General features: G+C 38.6%; 1 pseudogene; it reads right to left on the bottom strand.

Moving 5' to 3' along the window:
- Positions 1 to 339: 339 nt before the first annotated feature.
- Positions 340 to 506, bottom strand: LOC121311278 (annotated as a pseudogene).
- Between the last annotated feature and the right edge of the window lie 5,713 nt (positions 507 to 6,219).

The raw sequence follows: 6,219 nt of genomic DNA, 5'->3' as shown, positions 1-6,219 counted from the left end.
TTTATTTATTAGAAAATGGGTAAATCTGTCAAACGAAGCTATGCTCAACTGAGTTGTAAAACCTCCTTTCCTGAAAAAAACACTTCGATGGTGGAAGCAGAAGTAAACTAATAATGTGCAGCAGGGCGGGAGGAAGCTGCTTAATCGTATTGTTTGCTTATTTTTAGAAAGGTGTCACCCCCTCTGCACATGTGTTATTTTGTATTTGTTTGTTGTGTTGTTTTTTATTTTGTTTATAGATGACGGCGAACCGCCGTGTGTTTTGTTTGTTTATTATTTATTGTTTGACGCCGTAGCTGTGTTTTAGTTTTGCCACTAAGTCATAGCGTTGACATTTGTTCTCTTATTTCAACTAGATGATAGCAGACTCTGTGAGACTGTCAAAAATTGTCAGCAATGACTATATTTCAAGTCACCACAGCGGGGTATTTTTTAAAGTTTTCAACTAGTAATAATCACGCCTCGGACAAACCTCATGGGATATAATACTGCCACCGCGCAAAGCTACTGAACAAGCAATAACTAAATGCTACCCGCTACAGCAAATAGATTTGAATTGCCAGTGGGCAAGTTTCTTCTAAATAATACAGTAAAGTTAAATGAAGCCTTGAATGTAGAGGTTTTTATTATCAACACTGCAGCTGCACAATGCAACAGAGACCACGTTTTTGATTCCGATAATATATGAACTGAAGTATAGACGTCATTGATTTGGTGCACATAGGAGTGATGGGATAGCAAGATGCAAATTTCTCTGTCTTGCAGCTAACATAAGCAAAGTTGAGTGTTTTTTTGTTTTCATAATGGTCACTGGTTATAAGTTTCTCCATCCTTCAATGTGTGATTTTATTTTTTTATTCTTTGATTTGACAAATACCTCCACCAGTAAATAAACTAATTCTCATACCAGGACTTGAACCCAGGTCACCTGGGTGAAAAACCAGAAATCCTAACCACTAGACTATATGGAAAAATCACTGCTTTTTGTTTGCTTCCTGAAGCCAGGGGAGAAATGTGCAGGTATTTTTTTTTTACACTGCTTTCATCAAATGGGCAATACAATTAATTGAACCTGGATTGTTCATTTCAAACAGCACAATTATTTGTTTAATGGAGTGTGTCTTTATTTTGCGATATGTTGATTACTACCCGTGAGTTTCATTTTGATTTTGACACTCTCTTTCTGCACTGGTTTGAAAAGCATAAACTTTAACCCAACTGAGCTATTTCGGCAGGAAGGACATCTTTGATCAAACTCTTCTTTCTTTTATGAGAACCAACAATACAATAACAGAAGATGAAATGTCTGGTATGGTAGAGGGGCACTCCATTTTTACTCTTCGATCTACACAGCACATACTCCCTAAGAGTATTTAATAAAGATTTTGTGAGGCCAGATAGTCGTTTTGTTCTGCACAGATCTGCAAATCCATGGAATTTGAAAACATTCCACATTTTAACATGCATTTTAAGAAGCGTCCGAGTATCAAAATTGTCGTTCTGTGTGTGTCAAGCAGCAGTCGAAGCCAAGAAGTTGCAGAGTGCAATCTCACTCCATTTAATATACAGTCAGACTTGCATTGACAATGGACTATGCACACCATATGCATTGTTCTGGGCTGGGTGGCTCTTTACCTGGGGACATGAAATATATATACTGAAAAAAAATATGCGCTGCTGTGTTTCCACCGGTTTCAAACTGGGGACCTTTCGCATGTATAGCAAATGTGATAACCACTACACTATGGAAACACTTTGTCTGGTGACAGTTTCTTGTGTTGACCTCTAAGCATAGTGCTGAGATCCCATTTTGGAGCCTGCAGTACAAGGCAGTCCAGTTACAGCCCAGCATGAATGTAACAATCCATGCATGGAAGTTTCCATAACGTAGTGGTTATCACGTTTGCCTAACACGCGAAATGTCCCTGGTTCTAAACCAGGTCATGATTGTTGGGGACTCCATATTGAGAAACACAGCAAGTTCAATTCGCAGTTTGGACCCCCTTACTACAACAGTGTGCTGCCTTCCGGGAGCCTCGGTCAAGCACATCACTGAGAACGTGGACAGGCTCCTAGAACGAACAGGAGACGACCCGGTAGTAGTCGTCCACATCGGTACAAACAACATTGGAAGAGACAGACCAAAATCCCTGCAAAACAAATTCAGAGAGCTAGGAAGGAAATTAAAAGAGAAAACCAAAACTGTGGTATTTTCTGGTATACTACCGGCACCTTGCAAAGGACCATATGGACAGCTGGAAATAATTAATCAAAACGCATGGCTGAAGACGTGGTGCACACGGGAAGGCTTCACCTATCTTGATCATTGGACCACATTCTACAACGAGGACTATCTGTATAGATGGGATGGACTGCATTTAAATAACAAGGGAACCAGTCTACTCGGAGAAAAGATCCTCGAGCAGGTTCGGAAGCATTTAAACTAGAAAGGAAGGGGGGAGAAATCAACAAAAAAACAGAAGGGAGACCGCATCAAAACAAGAACAACAACTCAGGTAAGACAACCATTAAATGTATTTATCTAAATGCTAGAAGTATCAGAAACAAAATTCTAGAACTTGAAGCTACTGCACTAACAGGTAACTATGATGTGATAGGTGTTACAGAAACGTGGTTGTCTGAGAGTGATGGGGACGAATATAATATTTGTGGGTATACACTGTATAGGAAAGACAGGCAGGACAGAAGAGGAGGAGGGGTAGCGCTATACATAAGAAACAGTCTTGAAGCCCAGGTGTTAAACCTGGACAAAGAAAATAAAACCGAATCAATATGGGTCAGAATAACGGACAAAAATTCAAAAGGCATAATAATAGGAGCATGCTATAGACTGCCAGATTCAGACGGTGAGCAAAATAATCTGTTATACAATGACATTAGAAATGTGTGTAGCAAAGGAGAAGCCATACTAATGGGGGATTTCAACTTCCCCCAAATAAAATGGGAAAACCCGGTGGGTAGCGCGAAGGATGAAATAGAAATGGTGGAAATGACAAATGACTGCTTCCTAACACAATTTGTGAAGGCACCCACTAGAGGGGAGGCATGCCTTGATTTAGTCTTTTCAAATAACGAAGATAGAATAACTAAAACAGAGGTCAGAGAACCACTGGCAAACTCAGACCACAACATGGTCTCATTTGAAGTGTTTTTTAAATCCCCAAAAGTAATGACTAAAGCTAAGGTTTACAATTTTAGAAAAGCAAACTATGAAGGTATGAAACAGAGACTAACAGAAGTAGATTGGAGTAAAATAGAGAAAACACCCACAGAAGAAGGATGGTTGTTCTTCAAAAATGTAGTACTAGAGGCGCAAAACAATTATATCCCTAAAGTAGACAAATCTAAATGTAAAACTAAATTGCCAAAATGGTTTAATAGATCAATTAAAAAAAATATTCAGCGAAAAAAGACACTTTACAGAGCATTAAAAAAGGACCAAAAAGAAAGTACGCAGAAAGAGTACACAGAACTGCAAACGCAAGTCAAAAAGGAAGTTAGAAAGGCCAAGAGAGAAATAGAAATGAACATTGCTAAGGGAGCTAAAACCAATTCCAAAATGTTTTTCCAATATTACAACAGCAAGAGAACATTCAAAGAGGAGATTAAATGTTTAAGAGATACAAATGGCAAAATCGTAGATGAAGAAAAAAAAATAGCAAATATGTTAAATGATTACTTTTCACAAGTTTTTACAAAGGAAGATACTGACAACATGCCCCACATGTCATCCAGTTCCTATCCAGTTTTAAATAACTTTAGCATAACTGAGGCAGAAGTGTTAAAGGGACTAGGAGCTCTTAAAATAAACAAATCCCCTGGGCCGGATGAGATCCTCCCAGTAGTACTCAAAGAAATGAAAGAAGTAATTTACAAACCGCTAACCAAGATCATGCAGCAGTCTCTTGACACAGGGGTGGTACCGACAGACTGGAAAATTGCAAACGTAATACCGATCCACAAAAAGGGAAACAAAACTGAACCAGGTAACTACAGACCAGTAAGCCTGACTTCTATTATATGCAAACTTATGGAAACTATAATAAGATCCAAAATGGAAAATTACCTATATGGTAACAGGGTACTGGGAGACAGTCAACATGGTTTTAGGAAAGGGAGATCGTGCCTAACTAACTTGCTTGATTTTTTTGAGGATGCAACATCGATAATGGATAATTGCAAAGCATATGACATGGTTTATTTAGATTTCCAGAAAGCTTTTGACAAAGTCCCGCACAAAAGATTAATTCTCAAACTGAACGCAGTTGGGATTCAAGGAAACACATGTACATGGATTAGGGAGTGGTTAACATGTAGAAAACAGAAAGTACTGATTAGAGGAAAAACCTCAGAATGGAGTGTGGTAACCAGCGGTGTACCACAGGGATCAGTATTAGGTCCTCTGCTATTCCTAATCTACATTAATGATTTAGATTCTGGTATAGTAAGCAAACTTGTTAAATTTGCAGACGACACAAAAGTAGGAGGAGTGGCAAACACTGTTGCAGCAGCAAAGGTCATTCAAAATGATCTAGACAAGATTCAGAACTGGGCAGACACATGGCAAATGACATTTAATAGAGAAAAGTGTAAGGTACTGCACGCAGGAAATAAAAATGTACATTATAAATATCATATGGGAGATATTGAAATTGGAGAAGGAATCTATGAAAAAGACCTAGGAGTTTTTGTTGACTCAGAAATGTCTTCATCTAGGCAATGTGGGGAAGCTATAAAAAAGGCTAACAAGATGCTCGGATACATTGTGAAAAGTGTTGAATTTAAATCAAGGGAAGTAATGTTAAAACTGTACAATGCACTAGTAAGACCTCATCTTGAATATTGTGTGCAGTTCTGGTCACCTCGCTATAAAAAAGATATTGCTGCTCTAGAAAGAGTGCAAAGAAGAGCGACCAGAATTATTCCGGGCTTAAAAGGCATGTCATATGCAGACAGGCTAAAAGAATTGAATCTGTTCAGTCTTGAACAAAGAAGACTACGTGGCGACCTAATTCAAGCATTCAAAATTCTAAAAGGTATTGACAGTGTCGACCCAAGGGACTTTTTCAGCCTGAAAAAAGAAACAAGGACCAGGGGTCACAAATGGAGTTTAGAAAAAGGGGCATTCAGAACAGAAAATAGGAGACACTTTTTTACACAGAGAATTGTGAGGGTCTGGAATCAACTCCCCAGTAATGTTGTTGAAGCTGACACCCTGGGATCCTTCAAGAAGCTGCTTGATGAGATTTTGGGATCAATAAGCTACTAACAACCAAACGAGCAAGATGGGCCGAATGGCCTCCTCTCGTTTGTAAACTTTCTTATGTAATCACGTTTTTTTGTTGCTGTTGTTGCGGACTCCTCTGTCTGGAAGTTAAGCAGGAGACTGCATCAAAAAATTGTATATTGCATTCCCCAAGTTAACATGCATTTAATTAGAGTCAGAGTATCATAATTGTCATTCGAAGCTGACAGAAAACTACCTGTTCTCAAACTGGGCAGAATAATTGCATAATTTGCATATGTATTTGGGCAAATGAAAATGGACCATCTTGCAGTTTCCCAGGTTCGGTCTCGTTTATGCTCGGCCGGTCAAAACGACGACTTTGAAAATTGCACCCAAGAGAATGCTCGCTGGAGCAGAGTGGCGCAGCGGAAGCGTGCTGAGCCCATAATGCAGAGGTTGATGGATCAAAACCATCCTCTTCTGGAATTTTGAAGGTCGTTGGCCAATTTGTTTCTTCTAAAATATTAATTAAAAGGTAAGCAATTGTATTATTTTCACTACATTCATGAATACTAGTGTAACAGGTTTTAACACCTATCGCTTGATTAAAAATACATTGAAATGTAGCCACTACACCACTCCCAATTATAACAGGGAGAAAAAGAAAATCCTGATTAAGGATTAATTGAGCAAGGACTTATACCGATACTAGCATTACTCCCAAACACATGACCAGAAAACAATTAAGTTTACAAAGTTTATTAATACAAAAGGCAATTCAATATACCAGTGATCGTTTCCAATTAACAATTCAGAGATGGCATCAATAATTTAGATATTATTTCTTTGTAGCAGCAATGGTGCCGATATAACGAAAATGGTTTCGCTATAACCCCAATAATTACAATGCACAGCGATAATTTACATGCAGCTGCGATCGTCAAAAGTCCAAGCCCTTAGCAGCAGTGTGA

Source organism: Polyodon spathula, unplaced genomic scaffold (assembly GCF_017654505.1).
Source record: "Polyodon spathula isolate WHYD16114869_AA unplaced genomic scaffold, ASM1765450v1 scaffolds_3091, whole genome shotgun sequence".
Classification (NCBI taxonomy): domain Eukaryota; kingdom Metazoa; phylum Chordata; class Actinopteri; order Acipenseriformes; family Polyodontidae; genus Polyodon; species Polyodon spathula.
Note: the sequence above shows the minus strand (reverse complement) of the source record. Positions and strands in the feature narration are given on the sequence as shown.